General features: G+C 49.3%; 8 non-coding genes and 1 pseudogene across 8 annotated transcripts; all 9 read right to left on the reverse strand.

Moving 5' to 3' along the window:
- Nucleotides 1-244: 244 nt before the first annotated feature.
- LOC141184799 (U2 spliceosomal RNA) lies at nt 245-435 on the reverse strand. The gene has a single exon (XR_012259520.1). It is a non-coding gene; the product is annotated as a U2 spliceosomal RNA (small nuclear RNA).
- A 1,122-nt stretch (nt 436-1,557) lies between these two features.
- On the reverse strand, nt 1,558-1,748 carry LOC141189658 (U2 spliceosomal RNA). The gene has a single exon (XR_012263708.1). It is a non-coding gene; the product is annotated as a U2 spliceosomal RNA (small nuclear RNA).
- Nucleotides 1,749-2,869: 1,121 nt separating this feature from the next.
- On the reverse strand, nt 2,870-3,060 carry LOC141189659 (U2 spliceosomal RNA). The gene has a single exon (XR_012263709.1). It is a non-coding gene; the product is annotated as a U2 spliceosomal RNA (small nuclear RNA).
- A 1,127-nt stretch (nt 3,061-4,187) lies between these two features.
- LOC141184387 (U2 spliceosomal RNA) lies at nt 4,188-4,378 on the reverse strand. The gene has a single exon (XR_012259147.1). It is a non-coding gene; the product is annotated as a U2 spliceosomal RNA (small nuclear RNA).
- Nucleotides 4,379-5,498: 1,120 nt separating this feature from the next.
- LOC141191290 (U2 spliceosomal RNA) lies at nt 5,499-5,689 on the reverse strand. The gene has a single exon (XR_012265288.1). It is a non-coding gene; the product is annotated as a U2 spliceosomal RNA (small nuclear RNA).
- Nucleotides 5,690-6,813: 1,124 nt separating this feature from the next.
- Nucleotides 6,814-7,004, reverse strand: LOC141191301 (U2 spliceosomal RNA). Its single transcript, XR_012265299.1, has one exon. It is a non-coding gene; the product is annotated as a U2 spliceosomal RNA (small nuclear RNA).
- Nucleotides 7,005-8,126: 1,122 nt separating this feature from the next.
- LOC141189661 (U2 spliceosomal RNA) lies at nt 8,127-8,317 on the reverse strand. Its single transcript, XR_012263711.1, has one exon. It is a non-coding gene; the product is annotated as a U2 spliceosomal RNA (small nuclear RNA).
- Nucleotides 8,318-9,436: 1,119 nt separating this feature from the next.
- On the reverse strand, nt 9,437-9,629 carry LOC141185690 (U2 spliceosomal RNA). The gene has a single exon (XR_012260325.1). It is a non-coding gene; the product is annotated as a U2 spliceosomal RNA (small nuclear RNA).
- Nucleotides 9,630-15,193: 5,564 nt separating this feature from the next.
- On the reverse strand, nt 15,194-15,271 carry LOC141186066 (U2 spliceosomal RNA; annotated as a pseudogene).
- Nucleotides 15,272-15,776: the final 505 nt, after the last annotated feature.

Here is a 15,776-nt window from a genome sequence, read left to right on the forward strand (position 1 = left end):
AAGTATAGAGGGAGAGCTAGATAGATAGCATTGCATTACATTACATTACATGGCAATGCAATGCACAGTTGCTGAAGTTGAACAAAAATGAGCTTGTCATCTGGCTTCTGCAACTTTAACATGAAAAATCCAATGAGGAGAAGAAAAGCAAAGCCAAAGAGTCCATCCCAAAATCCGACAAACAAGCAAAATGAACAAAAAGCATTGAATTCAATTCTTTCTGATTTTAGAAACTGCATTAAAGAAGGGGTGCACCGGTCCTGGAGATACTGCAATACCAGGTCAATGCGTGGAGTGGACAGAACAAGCTCTTTTTCCATCTCCCTGTTCTAAAAATCCATTTAATATATGGTCCCCAGATAGGGGACGTATCAGATATTAAACTGATAAGAACAGATACTACACTTGATCTTAGCCAAAAGGCCGAGAAGCGATAACCAGAATTGGTTTCCGACTACGGTGCCACCCAAGGATTCTGAAAAGTCCATTTGTGGAGATGGCCACCTGGACTCCCGTTAAGAAGACATGCTGTCAACCTCTAGATCCCTCACATGCCTGCACTTTTCGGCTTGCTGCTGCTGCAATCCACGCGTTTTAGATCTGCATAACTCCACCTCTTTTAGCACAGTACCCTCAACCCCCGGCTGTTCCCACCCGCCTCAACACCGTTGGAAGGGAGGAGAACCAATTAAGGCGGGGGGGGGGGGTGGAACGAGCAGCTGTCTACCCTTAGCAGGAGGGTTGCTGATTAATTACCTCTCCTGCTGCTGCTGCTGCTGGCTGTCCAGCAGCAGACTGAAGGTGGCTGCTGCTGTGCGCAGGTATATAAAGGCTCAGAGCCTATTATGACACGCGCAGCCAGCGTTCCATTGCCACATTCCGTCTACTGCAGGCGGGATACCTGGATGGCTGAATGTCACTGAGAAGCTCACAGAGACCGCCATAAGCAACAGTTTAAAAGAATGCCACAGACTAATCAACCAAACTTTTTGGGTTGGTTTCTCTTTTATAGTCTGCAGGCATTAAATGAAAGAAGTCAGTGTTCCAGCAGAGGGAGACAACGTTTCAGAAAAGGCATTGTAGCAAACCAAAAAAGAAATTTTAAGCGCAGCAGAGTAACCAGCTCACATACCTGTTAGCTCAGGTGAGTTTAAAAGGCTGCTGTTGATAACAAGGGCATTTGCTAAATAGATGGTGTGTGTGCAACAATATACTGAAAGGTCAATTATATTGTGCAGCTTATCTCACCACCTGTAGTTATTTAGGTGAAAGCTCCAAAATGCTTGCCTAATATGTCTGTTTATCCAAAAGGAAGTATAGAGGGAGAGCTAGATAGATAGCATTGCATTACATTACATTACATGGCAATGCAATGCACAGTTGCTGAAGTTGAACCAAAATGAGCTTGTCATCTGGCTTCTGCAACTTTTAACATGAAAAATCCAATGAGGAGAAGAAAAGCAAAGCCAAAGAGTCCATCCCAAAATCCGACAAACAAGCAAAATGAACAAAAAGCATTGAATTCAATTCTTTCTGATTTTAGAAACTGCATTAAAGAAGGGGTGCACCGGTCCTGGAGATACTGCAATACCAGGTCAATGCGTGGAGTGGACAGAGCAAGCTCTTTTTCCATCTCCCTGTTCTAAAAATCCATTTAATATATGGTCCCCAGATAGGGGACGTATCAGATATTAAACTGATAAGAACAGATACTACACTTGATCTTAGCCAAAAGGCCGAGAAGCGATAACCAGAATTGGTTTCCGACTACGGTGCCACCCAAGGATTCTGAAAAGTCCATTTGTGGAGATGGCCACCTGGACTCCCGTTAAGAAGACATGCTGTCAACCTCTAGATCCCTCACATGCCTGCACTTTTCGGCTTGCTGCTGCTGCAATCCACGCGTTTTAGATCTGCATAACTCCACCTCTTTTAGCACAGTACCCTCAACCCCCGGCTGTTCCCACCCGCCTCAACACCGTTGGAAGGGAGGAGAACCAATTAAGGCGGGGGGGGGGGTGGAACGAGCAGCTGTCTACCCTTAGCAGGAGGGTTGCTGATTAATTACCTCTCCTGCTGCTGCTGCTGCTGGCTGTCCAGCAGCAGACTGAAGGTGGCTGCTGCTGTGCGCAGGTATATAAAGGCTCAGAGCCTATTATGACACGCGCAGCCAGCGTTCCATTGCCACATTCCGTCTACTGCAGGCGGGATACCTGGATGGCTGAATGTCACTGAGAAGCTCACAGAGACCGCCATAAGCAACAGTTTAAAAGAATGCCACAGACTAATCAACCAAACTTTTTGGGTTGGTTTCTCTTTTATAGTCTGCAGGCATTAAATGAAAGAAGTCAGTGTTCCAGCAGAGGGAGACAACGTTTCAGAAAAGGCATTGTAGCAAACCAAAAAAGAAATTTTAAGCGCAGCAGAGTAACCAGCTCACATACCTGTTAGCTCAGGTGAGTTTAAAAGGCTGCTGTTGATAACAAGGGCATTTGCTAAATAGATGGTGTGTGTGCAACAATATACTGAAAGGTCAATTATATTGTGCAGCTTATCTCACCACCTGTAGTTATTTAGGTGAAAGCTCCAAAATGCTTGCCTAATATGTCTGTTTATCCAAAAGGAAGTATAGAGGGAGAGCTAGATAGATAGCATTGCATTACATTACATTACATGGCAATGCAATGCACAGTTGCTGAAGTTGAACCAAAATGAGCTTGTCATCTGGCTTCTGCAACTTTTAACATGAAAAATCCAATGAGGAGAAGAAAAGCAAAGCCAAAGAGTCCATCCCAAAATCCGACAAACAAGCAAAATGAACAAAAAGCATTGAATTCAATTCTTTCTGATTTTAGAAACTGCATTAAAGAAGGGGTGCACCGGTCCTGGAGATACTGCAATACCAGGTCAATGCGTGGAGTGGACAGAGCAAGCTCTTTTTCCATCTCCCTGTTCTAAAAATCCATTTAATATATGGTCCCCAGATAGGGGACGTATCAGATATTAAACTGATAAGAACAGATACTACACTTGATCTTAGCCAAAAGGCCGAGAAGCGATAACCAGAATTGGTTTCCAACTACGGTGCCACCCAAGGATTCTGAAAAGTCCATTTGTGGAGATGGCCACCTGGACTCCCGTTAAGAAGACATGCTGTCAACCTCTAGATCCCTCACATGCCTGCACTTTTCGGCTTGCTGCTGCTGCAATCCACGCGTTTTAGATCTGCATAACTCCACCTCTTTTAGCACAGTACCCTCAACCCCCGGCTGTTCCCACCCGCCTCAACACCGTTCGAAGGGAGGAGAACCAATTAAGGCGGGGGGGGGGGGGGGGGTGGAACGAGCAGCTGTCTACCCTTAGCAGGAGGGTTGCTGATTAATTACCTCTCCTGCTGCTGCTGCTGCTGGCTGTCCAGCAGCAGACTGAAGGTGGCTGCTGCTGTGCGCAGGTATATAAAGGCTCAGAGCCTATTATGACACGCGCAGCCAGCGTTCCATTGCCACATTCCGTCTACTGCAGGCGGGATACCTGGATGGCTGAATGTCACTGAGAAGCTCACAGAGACCGCCATAAGCAACAGTTTAAAAGAATGCCACAGACTAATCAACCAAACTTTTTGGGTTGGTTTCTCTTTTATAGTCTGCAGGCATTAAATGAAAGAAGTCAGTGTTCCAGCAGAGGGAGACAACGTTTCAGAAAAGGCATTGTAGCAAACCAAAAAAGAAATTTTAAGCGCAGCAGAGTAACCAGCTCACATACCTGTTAGCTCAGGTGAGTTTAAAAGGCTGCTGTTGATAACAAGGGCATTTGCTAAATAGATGGTGTGTGTGCAACAATATACTGAAAGGTCAATTATATTGTGCAGCTTATCTCACCACCTGTAGTTATTTAGGTGAAAGCTCCAAAATGCTTGCCTAATATGTCTGTTTATCCAAAAGGAAGTATAGAGGGAGAGCTAGATAGATAGCATTGCATTACATTACATTACATGGCAATGCAATGCACACTTGCTGAAGTTGAACCAAAATGAGCTTGTCATCTGGCTTCTACAACTTTTAACATGAAAAATCCAATGAGGAGAAGAAAAGCAAAGCCAAAGAGTCCATCCCAAAATCCGACAAACAAGCAAAATGAACAAAAAGCATTGAATTCAATTCTTTCTGATTTTAGAAACTGCATTAAAGAAGGGGTGCACCGGTCCTGGAGATACTGCAATACCAGGTCAATGCGTGGAGTGGACAGAGCAAGCTCTTTTTCCATCTCCCTGTTCTAAAAATCCATTTAATATATGGTCCCCAGATAGGGGACGTATCAGATATTAAACTGATAAGAACAGATACTACACTTGATCTTAGCCAAAAGGCCGAGAAGCCATAACCAGAATTGGTTTCCGACTACGGTGCCACCCAAGGATTCTGAAAAGTCCATTTGTGGAGATGGCCACCTGGACTCCCGTTAAGAAGACATGCTGTCAACCTCTAGATCCCTCACATGCCTGCACTTTTCGGCTTGCTGCTGCTGCAATCCACGCGTTTTAGATCTGCATAACTCCACCTCTTTTAGCACAGTACCCTCAACCCCCGGCTGTTCCCACCCGCCTCAACACCGTTGGAAGGGAGGAGAACCAATTAAGGCGGGGGGGGGGTGGAACGAGCAGCTGTCTACCCTTAGCAGGAGGGTTGCTGATTAATTACCTCTCCTGCTGCTGCTGCTGCTGGCTGTCCAGCAGCAGACTGAAGGTGGCTGCTGCTGTGCGCAGGTATATAAAGGCTCAGAGCCTATTATGACACGCGCAGCCAGCGTTCCATTGCCACATTCCGTCTACTGCAGGCGGGATACCTGGATGGCTGAATGTCACTGAGAAGCTCACAGAGACCGCCATAAGCAACAGTTTAAAAGAATGCCACAGACTAATCAACCAAACTTTTTGGGTTGGTTTCTCTTTTATAGTCTGCAGGCATTAAATGAAAGAAGTCAGTGTTCCAGCAGAGGGAGACAACGTTTCAGAAAAGGCATTGTAGCAAACCAAAAAAGAAATTTTAAGCGCAGCAGAGTAACCAGCTCACATACCTGTTAGCTCAGGTGAGTTTAAAAGGCTGCTGTTGATAACAAGGGCATTTGCTAAATAGATGGTGTGTGTGCAACAATATACTGAAAGGTCAATTATATTGTGCAGCTTATCTCACCACCTGTAGTTATTTAGGTGAAAGCTCCAAAATGCTTGCCTAATATGTCTGTTTATCCAAAAGGAAGTATAGAGGGAGAGCTAGATAGATAGCATTGCATTACATTACATTACATGGCAATGCAATGCACAGTTGCTGAAGTTGAACCAAAATGAGCTTGTCATCTGGCTTCTGCAACTTTTAACATGAAAAATCCAATGAGGAGAAGAAAAGCAAAGCCAAAGAGTCCATCCCAAAATCCGACAAACAAGCAAAATGAACAAAAAGCATTGAATTCAATTCTTTCTGATTTTAGAAACTGCATTAAAGAAGGGGTGCACCGGTCCTGGAGATACTGCAATACCAGGTCAATGCGTGGAGTGGACAGAGCAAGCTCTTTTTCCATCTCCCTGTTCTAAAAATCCATTTAATATATGGTCCCCATATAGGGGACGTATCAGATATTAAACTGATAAGAACAGATACTACACTTGATCTTAGCCAAAAGGCCGAGAAGCGATAACCAGAATTGGTTTCCGACTACGGTGCCACCCAAGGATTCTGAAAAGTCCATTTGTGGAGATGGCCACCTGGACTCCCGTTAAGAAGACATGCTGTCAACCTCTAGATCCCTCACATGCCTGCACTTTTCGGCTTGCTGCTGCTGCAATCCACGCGTTTTAGATCTGCATAACTCCACCTCTTTTAGCACAGTACCCTCAACCCCCGGCTGTTCCAACCCGCCTCAACACCGTTGGAAGGGAGGAGAACCAAGTAAGGCGTGGGGGGGGGGGGTGGAACGAGCAGCTGTCTACCCTTAGCAGGAGGGTTGCTGATTAATTACCTCTCCTGCTGCTGCTGCTGCTGGCTGTCCAGCAGCTGACTGAAGGTGGCTGCTGCTGTGCGCAGGTATATTAAGGCTCAGAGCCTATTATGACACGCGCAGCCAGCGTTCCATTGCCACATTCCGTCTACTGCAGGCGGGATACCTGGATGGCTGAATGTCACTGAGAAGCTCACAGAGACCGCCATAAGCAACAGTTTAAAAGAATGCCACAGACTAATCAACCAAACTTTTTGGGTTGGTTTCTCTTTTATAGTCTGCAGGCATTAAATGAAAGAAGTCAGTGTTACAGCAGAGGGAGACAACGTTTCAGAAAAGGCATTGTAGCAAACCAAAAAAGAAATTTTAAGCGCAGCAGAGTAACCAGCTCACATACCTGTTAGCTCAGGTGAGTTTAAAAGGCTGCTGTTGATAACAAGGGCATTTGCTAAATAGATGGTGTGTGTGCAACAATATACTGAAAGGTCAATTATATTGTGCAGCTTATCTCACCACCTGTAGTTATTTAGGTGAAAGCTCCAAAATGCTTGCCTAATATGTCTGTTTATCCAAAAGGAAGTATAGAGGGAGAGCTAGATAGATAGCATTGCATTACATTACATTACATGGCAATGCAATGCACAGTTGCTGAAGTTGAACCAAAATGAGCTTGTCATCTGGCTTCTGCAACTTTTAACATGAAAAATCCAATGAGGAGAAGAAAAGCAAAGCCAAAGAGTCCATCCCAAAATCCGACAAACAAGCAAAATGAACAAAAAGCATTGAATTCAATTCTTTCTGATTTTAGAAACTGCATTAAAGAAGGGGTGCACCGGTCCTGGAGATACTGCAATACCAGGTCAATGCGTGGAGTGGACAGAGCAAGCTCTTTTTCCATCTCCCTCTTCTAAAAATCCATTTAATATATGGTCCCCAGATAGGGGACGTATCAGATATTAAACTGATAAGAACAGATACTACACTTGATCTTAGCCAAAAGGCCGAGAAGCGATAACCAGAATTGGTTTCCGACTACGGTGCCACCCAAGGATTCTGAAAAGTCCATTTGTGGAGATGGCCACCTGGACTCCCGTTAAGAAGACATGCTGTCAACCTCTAGATCCCTCACATGCCTGCACTTTTCGGCTTGCTGCTGCTGCAATCCACGCGTTTTACATCTGCATAACTCCACCTCTTTTAGCACAGTACCCTCAACCCCCGGCTGTTCCCACCCGCCTCAACACCGTTGGAAGGGAGGAGAACCAATTAAGGCGGGGGTGGGGGGTGGAACGAGCAGCTGTCTACCCTTAGCAGGAGGGTTGCTGATTAATTACCTCTCCTGCTGCTGCTGCTGCTGGCTGTCCAGCAGCAGACTGAAGGTGGCTGCTGCTGTGCGCAGGTATATAAAGGCTCAGAGCCTATTATGACACGCGCAGCCACCGTTCCATTGCCACATTCCGTCTACTGCAGGCGGGATACCTGGATGGCTGAATGTCACTGAGAAGCTCACAGAGACCGCCATAAGCAACAGTTTAAAAGAATGCCACAGACTAATCAACCAAACTTTTTGGGTTGGTTTCTCTTTTATAGTCTGCAGGCATTAAATGAAAGAAGTCAGTGTTCCAGCAGAGGGAGACAACGTTTCAGAAAAGGCATTGTAGCAAACCAAAAAAGAAATTTTAAGCGCAGCAGAGTAACCAGCTCACATACCTGTTAGCTCAGGTGAGTTTAAAAGGCTGCTGTTGATAACAAGGGCATTTGCTAAATAGATGGTGTGTGTGCAACAATATACTGAAAGGTCAATTATATTGTGCAGCTTATCTCACCACCTGTAGTTATTTAGGTGAAAGCTCCAAAATGCTTGCCTAGTATGTCTGTTTATCCAAAAGGAAGTATAGAGGGAGAGCTAGATAGATAGCATTGCATTACATTACATTACATGGCAATGCAATGCACAGTTGCTGAAGTTGAACCAAAATGAGCTTGTCATCTGGCTTCTGCAACTTTTAACATGAAAAATCCAATGAGGAGAAGAAAAGCAAAGCCAAAGAGTCCATCCCAAAATCCGACAAACAAGCAAAATGAACAAAAAGCATTGAATTCAATTCTTTCTGATTTTAGAAACTGCATTAAAGAAGGGGTGCACCGGTCCTGGAGATACTGCAATACCAGGTCAATGCGTGGAGTGGACAGAGCAAGCTCTTTTTCCATCTCCCTGTTCTAAAAATCCATTTAATATATGGTCCCCAGATAGGGGACGTATCAGATATTAAACTGATAAGAACAGATACTACACTTGATCTTAGCCAAAAGGCCGAGAAGCGATAACCAGAATTGGTTTCCGACTACGGTGCCACCCAAGGATTCTGAAAAGTCCATTTGTGGAGATGGCCACCTGGACTCCCGTTAAGAAGACATGCTGTCAACCTCTAGATCCCTCACATGCCTGCACTTTTCGGCTTGCTGCTGCTGCAATCCACGCGTTTTACATCTGCATAACTCCACCTCTTTTAGCACAGTACCCTCAACCCCCGGCTGTTCCCACCCGCCTCAACACCGTTGGAAGGGAGGAGAACCAATTAAGGCGGGGGGGGGGGGTGGAACGAGCAGCTGTCTACCCTTAGCAGGAGGGTTGCTGATTAATTACCTCTCCTGCTGCTGCTGCTGGCTGTCCAGCAGCAGACTGAAGGTGGCTGCTGCTGTGCGCAGGTATATAAAGGCTCAGAGCCTATTATGACACGCGCAGCCAGCGTTCCATTGCCACATTCCGTCTACTGCAGGCGGGATACCTGGATGGCTGAATGTCACTGAGAAGCTCACAGAGACCGCCATAAGCAACAGTTTAAAAGAATGCCACAGACTAATCAACCAAACTTTTTGGGTTGGTTTCTCTTTTATAGTCTGCAGGCATTAAATGAAAGAAGTCAGTGTTCCAGCAGAGGGAGACAACGTTTCAGAAAAGGCATTGTAGCAAACCAAAAAAGAAATTTTAAGCGCAGCAGAGTAACCAGCTCACATACCTGTTAGCTCAGGTGAGTTTAAAAGGCTGCTGTTGATAACAAGGGCATTTGCTAAATAGATGGTGTGTGTGCAACAATATACTGAAAGGTCAATTATATTGTGCAGCTTATCTCACCACCTGTAGTTATTTAGGTGAAAGCTCCAAAATGCTTGCCTAATATGTCTGTTTATCCAAAAGGAAGTATAGAGGGAGAGCTAGATAGATAGCATTGCATTACATTACATTACATGGCAATGCAATGCACAGTTGCTGAAGTTGAACCAAAATGAGCTTGTCATCTGGCTTCTGCAACTTTTAACATGAAAAATCCAATGAGGAGAAGAAAAGCAAAGCCAAAGAGTCCATCCCAAAATCCGACAAACAAGCAAAATGAACAAAAAGCATTGAATTCAATTCTTCCTGATTTTAGAAACTGCATTAAAGAAGGGGTGCACCGGTCCTGGAGATACTGCAATACCAGGTCAATGCGTGGAGTGGACAGAGCAAGCTCTTTTTCCATCTCCCTGTTCTAAAAATCCATTTAATATATGGTCCCCAGATAGGGGACGTATCAGATATTAAACTGATAAGAACAGATTTTTTGATTGAATATATCTTTTATTAGCACAAAAAATAAGTTAACAGACAGTGTACAGTGCCGCAGCCCAGTACACACAGAATTCTACATCATATTTACATAGCATGAGGATACGACGCACTAACTAGACACATCACACCCCTATGCTACACAAAACACTCAATCTGAAAGAAAAAGCATGTCAATCAATACAGTACGACGAATCGTGATAAGGGATGGGGATTGGGAAAAAGGGGATGGGGAGGGGAAAATCACAGGCCCGAAGCTTTATTGAAAGACAAGACACATAAGGGGAGAGGGGGAGGAGGGGTTTAGTCCTCATCCTCGTCCTCCGGACCGTCCACGATGGAATAGTCTCTGAGCAGGCTGTGGATCAGCCTGCGGCAGTCCTGGATGGACATCCTCTCCCTCCTCAAGATGAGCCGGTTCCTGGCGACCCAAACGGCATCCTTGAAGCAGTTCATAAGGCGCCAAGCCTCCTGGATGGCTCCGACGGTATGAACCCCAGGGAAGAGTCCGTAAAGCACAGAATGGTGCGATAGGCTCGCCCTGGGGACAGAGTTCCTCAGGTCGTCCTCAAGGGCAGTCAACAGGCGCTGTGCAAATCCGCAGTCCCAAAAAGTGTGCAAAGATGTTTCCTCCACGAAGGGGCACCTTGGGCAGTACCGGGTCTTGCACAGGTTCCGGGCATGCATGAATGACCGGACGGGCAGTCCGCCCTGAATCGCCATCCACGACAAGTCCTTGTGCCCGTTGGTCAGCCTGTCAGACGACACATTTGTCCACACAGTCTCCAGCGTGTCCTGGTGAAGTCCTGTGATGTTCTCCACGTCATCCTTGGCTCTGATGAGCTTGTGGATAGTTTTGGGCTTCCACAAGTCGGGCTTGAGTCCCTCCAGTTGATGTTCCCCCACAAATCGAACGACGTCTCCGTAGAACCATGGCGTCGTCCAGTTGTAGGGGAAGGAGCTGTCCCACTTGTCCCAGCCGAGTCGCCTCCAAAGAGGAAGCAGGAAGAAGCGAGACATGGACCTGCCCGCGGAGCCATTCTTGACTTGCAAAGTCCGGCGGACACAATCACACACAAAAGAGGATCGCAGGAGGGTGGGGATATCTGGAACGCCCTTCCCACCCTTGCGAGGCTCCTTGTACATGATGGCCCGCCTGACTCTGTCCATCTTGGATCCCCAGACAAAGTGAAACACTGTCCTGGTAATGGCCCTGCACACAGTGACGTGTGGGGGCCAGGCCTGCGCCGTGTACTGCAAGACGGGCAGGACCTCATTACGCAGGACGAGTGCCTTACCCTCACAAGTGAGGTGTCTGAGGCTCCAGAGTCCGATCCGTTGCTTCACTTTGGCCAAGCGTTCTTGCCAGGACTTGAGGGCCGCTCCTTCCTTCCCGAACCAGACTCCCAGCACCTTGAGGAAATCCGGTTGAATGTTGAAGGGGAAGGGGGCGGAGGAGGCCGGCTGCCAATCCCCGAAGAGCATGGCTTCCGACTTCCTGCAGTTGACTTTGGCCCCTGAAGCCCGGCCGAACCTCTCACACGTCTGGACGAGGGCGTCGACTGAACCACGATCAGCGCAGAAGACGGTGACGTCGTCCATGTAGAGCGAGCACTTGACCTCGTGTCGTCCCGGACCCGGTGCGGTGATCCCTCTGATCTCTCCATTCTGCCGGATAGCCTCTGCGAAGAGTTCTATAACACAAACAAAAAGAAGAGGTGATAGAGGGCAGCCTTGTCTGACCCCAGAGAGGACAGGGAAGGGGTCAGTCTTCCAGCCGTTCACCAACACCGAGCTGTGGATATCAAAATACATCAGACGGACATACGAACAAAACATGTTACCCAAACCTAACCGGTGCAGAGCTCGGCCCATGAACTCGTGGGAAACCCGGTCGAAGGCCTTCTCCTGATCCAAGGAGACCAGGGCCGCGTGTGCGCGGCGGACCTTGATGTACTCGACCGTGTCCCGCACGAGAGCGAGGCTGTCTGCGATGCGACGTCCAGGGATGCCGCAGGTCTGGTCCGGTTTGATGATCCGTCCGATGACCGTCTTAAGTCGTGTCGCCATCGTCTTGGCCAGGATCTTGTAGTCCACGTTGAGCAGAGTGATGGGACGCCAATTCCTCAGGTCGCACCTCTCTCCCTTCCGCTTGTACAGGATCATGACCATTCCTTCCCTCAAAGATGGAGGCATTCTACCCTCCACCACCATCTCCTCGTACAGGTCCAACAGGTCCGGACAGATGAGGTCTCCCAGCGCTACATAGAGCTCCGCTGGAAGACCATCACTGCCCGGGGTCCTGCCGGTCCTAAAGGATTTAGCGGCAGAGAGCAATTCGCCCACCATCAGAGGTTTGTCCAAGGCTGCCGTGCCTGCAGGATCAAGATGGTTAGTGATACCTGACAGGAACTTATCAGCAGCGTCGGGGTCGGTAGTCTTGTGGGAGTAGAGTTCGCTGTAGAAGTCGCTGACGACCCTCATCACGTCCTCCTTCCCACGTCGCATGTTTCCGCTCTCGTCTCGCAGCTCGTTCAGGGGCGTGTGACCGGCATGAAGTTTCCTGAAAAAGAATGAGTTACATTTCTCACCCTTCTCCAGATTCTCCACTTTGGAACGGAAGATGATTCGCTTGGACTCCTCCTCAAAGTGCCTTTTCAGGCTCTTCTTGGTCTCCTCCAGCTCCTCCCTCACGTCCCAGCCGCAGTGAAGAAGGTCCTGCAGCGACCGCAGCTCGCGCTGCAGCCCTCTGAAGTCCCTCCTCTTCTCACACGCCTGTTGTCGACCCTTGGCCTGAAAGAAACAGCGAAACTCAAGTTTAACATATTCCCACCAATCAGAGACTGTTTGGAAGCTACCCTTGTAGGACTGCCACATTGCGTAGGCTGCTCTCAGCTCCTCCACGACTTCATCCTGAGCCAGCAGAGCACAATTCAGCTTCCAGGAGCCGGGGCCGGACGGAAAACCGTCGCCGAGGACACCTTGTAAGTGAATGGCTCTGTGGTCGGAGAAGAAGCAGGGGACCATCGAGTGCCTACTCTGCCTGACTGCCCGAGAGGTGAACACAAAGTCAATCCTGGAGCGGAGTGAGCCATCGGGTCGGCTCCACGAATAGTTCGTGGAGCCTCTCCCCATGGAGCCCACCACGTCCTGAAGAGAGGCCTCGGTTACCATCTCGATGAGCAGCTTGGACGTGATGTCCAACTTGGCAGATGTGCCAGAACTACGACCATCCTCCTCGATGGGGCAGTTGAAATCCCCGGCCATCACTAAGGTCCTGGTGGTGGCAAGCTGAAGCCGCAGGGTCTGGAAAAGCTCCAAACGCTCATTCTTCAGTGGGGACGCATACACGTTGATGAACCTGACAGGTTCTCCTGCCCAGTTGCCATCTACAACAAGAGCCCTGCCGCAGATGAGCTCCTGGACGGACTCAAGCGTGAATGCGCCCCCCCTGATCAGAATTGCGACCCCCGCAGACTTGCAGTCACCCCCACCGGACCAGTAGGATGGACCGTGGGACCACTCCCTGGCCAGATGTTTGAAGGACCTAGAGGAGGGAAGGGAACATTCCTGCAACATATAAACATCACACAACTGGGAAGTAAGGAAGGCATAAATAGTCTGACGTCTGAACTTGTCCTTGATGCTCCTGACATTAATGGAAAATAACTTAATATTAGCCATCATGTAGGGAAAAAAGAAAAAGTTAGCGCAGGCAATACACCTTAGTTACCACTCCGGTCGGGTGGTCCCTCGTCGGTGTTGACTGCTGGTGACGGGATCACCAGCTGGCCCTCTTCCTCCATCTGGTCAAGCAGCGCGGCCTCGATCTCGGCGACCACCAGTTCCTCCTCTTCTGGCTCGGCCACCAGGGTCTCAACCATGTGCTCCATCTCTTCTGGCTCAGGGAGGGTATCCTCCTTTTCGCCTACGAAATCCAGAATCTTCTTTTTGGAGGATTCAGTAGCAGGGCTGTCCTCCACCTTCCTCTTTCCCCGGGTTGGAACTGGGGAGACAAGAAGGGGAAAATCCTCCTCGGAATAGATAGCGGCGGGTGGAGGAAAGGTTAATTCCACCGCTACCATGGTCTGGGGAGGGAGAGTGGCTGCCGGGGCAGGGGAAAGGACACCTGCTGAGGAGTAGGGGAAGGAGGAAGAGGAAGTGGAATCCTCAGCAGGGGTGGCCGGGGTGGGGGGGGATTGGACGGGGGTGGCAGGGGGAGGGATCGAGAGAGGGGTGACAGAACTCTTACCCTCCTTTGACTTTTTCTTCTGCTTCGGAGCTGTTGGGACCGTCGCTGGGGCTTTGGCCACCGACTCCTTGACCGCTTTGGCCTTGGTCGTCTCGGCCTTGGCCGCTGGGGCCTTGGTCGTCGCGTCCTTGACCTTCACAGGCCTGGTCGTCGGGGCCTTGTCCTCCGGAGCTGGGGTCGTCGCAACCACCGATGCCCAGGATCTCTCACGCTTGGGGCAATCCTTGTATAGATGAGCCGCCAGCCCACACAGGTTGCAGGACGTCTTCTTCGGGCAGTCCTTCGAGCTGTGTCCCGTCACTCGACAAATCCTGCAGGCATCCTCCTTGCAGTCCTTCATCTCGTGGCCGTTCTTGCCGCATCTCCTGCAGTTCCGCGGCATGTCCGGGTAATAGATGAGGCCGTAGGAGTTGCCCAGGGAGAATGTCGGGGGCAGGTGCCGAAGTCCGTCTGAGTACGCCAGGTCCCTGTGAAGTCTAACGGTCACCGACCACTTACCTGTCCAGAAGCCGAGTCCATTCAGGATGTGAGAGGGTTCCTTCACAACCAAACAGAAGCGTCTCAGGAAGGTACAGATGTCTTGGCCTGGGGTGTGCGGGTTGCGCATGGAGACCGTGATCCTCCTTTCGTCCCTCTGGATAGGGCAGCTACCTGTAAAGGCAGAGAAAGAATTATCCGGTCCTTTTGCGCTTACCATTTCCCAGAACCTCCTGCAGGTGTTCACAGTGGCGAAGGTGACGAAGAAGATCCCCGTCAAGAAGGTCTGGATGCTGAGGGTGTCCGACCTGGAGAAGCCTCGATCCAGCAGCATCTTCTGGCAGAACACGTCCGAGGACATGTCCGGCACCCTCCCATCCACTTCCTTCAGCTTCAGGGCCACCGTCTGCCGCATCCATGGCTCCAGGGCTGGAGCTTCGTGGCGGGGCTTCTGGTTTCCCTTCTGCTGGCCAGTCGTGAAGGCAGAGTCCTTGGGGTCAGAATCGGCTCCTGGCTGGGCCCTCCTGGCTGTCCCCTGCTCCAGGCTCTTCTTTTCAGCCTTCCTCGCAGCGCTTGCCATGGCTTTCCTCCTGCAGTTACTTCTTGGAGCTGGATCTGGAACTCTTCCCGGAATGGGTGGAGCTATGCAGATTCTTCTCCCGTCGTGTTCTGGACAAATTCCCCGAAAGGTCTTTGTCTCGATGATTTTCTTCCTCGAAGATTCCACAGTACAGCCCGATTCTTCTCCGAGTCTTCGTCTTCTTCTGGATTCTTTAGAGCTTCTTCCTCCCACCGATATCCGCCTTCCTTCTCCGATGTCAGCTGGGCTCCGAAGCTCTTCTCCTTCCGAGTTCGATCGCTCTCGTCAAGTGTAGATCGTAGCTCTTGTGTTCTTAAAAGAACAGATACTACACTTGATCTTAGCCAAAAGGCCGAGAAGCGATAACCAGAATTGGTTTCCGACTACGTGCCACCCAAGGATTCTGAAAAGTCCATTTGTGGAGATGGCCACCTGGACTCCCGTTAAGAAGACATGCTGTCAACCTCTAGATCCCTCACATGCCTGCACTTTTTGGCTTGCTGCTGCTGCAATCCACGCGTTTTAGATCTGCATAACTCCACCTCTTTTAGCACAGTACCCTCAACCCCCGGCTGTTCCCACCCGCCTCAACACCGTTGGAAGGGAGGAGAACCAATTAAGGCGGGGGGGGGGGTGGAACGAGCAGCTGTCTACCCTTAGCAGGAGGGTTGCTGATTAATTACCTCTCCTGCTGCTGCTGCTGCTGGCTGTCCAGCAGCAGACTGAAGGTGGCTGCTGCTGTGCGCAGGTATATAAAGGCTCAGAGCCTATTATGACACGCGCAGCCAGCGTTCCATTGCCACATTCCGTCTACTGCAGGCGGGATACCTGGATGGCTGAATGTCACTGAGAAGCTCACAGAGACCGCC

Source organism: Phyllobates terribilis, unplaced genomic scaffold, assembly GCF_046119375.1.
Source record: "Phyllobates terribilis strain yellow unplaced genomic scaffold, ASM4611937v1 Scaffold_40__1_contigs__length_11209783, whole genome shotgun sequence".
NCBI classification, from domain to species: Eukaryota; Metazoa; Chordata; class Amphibia; order Anura; family Dendrobatidae; genus Phyllobates; species Phyllobates terribilis.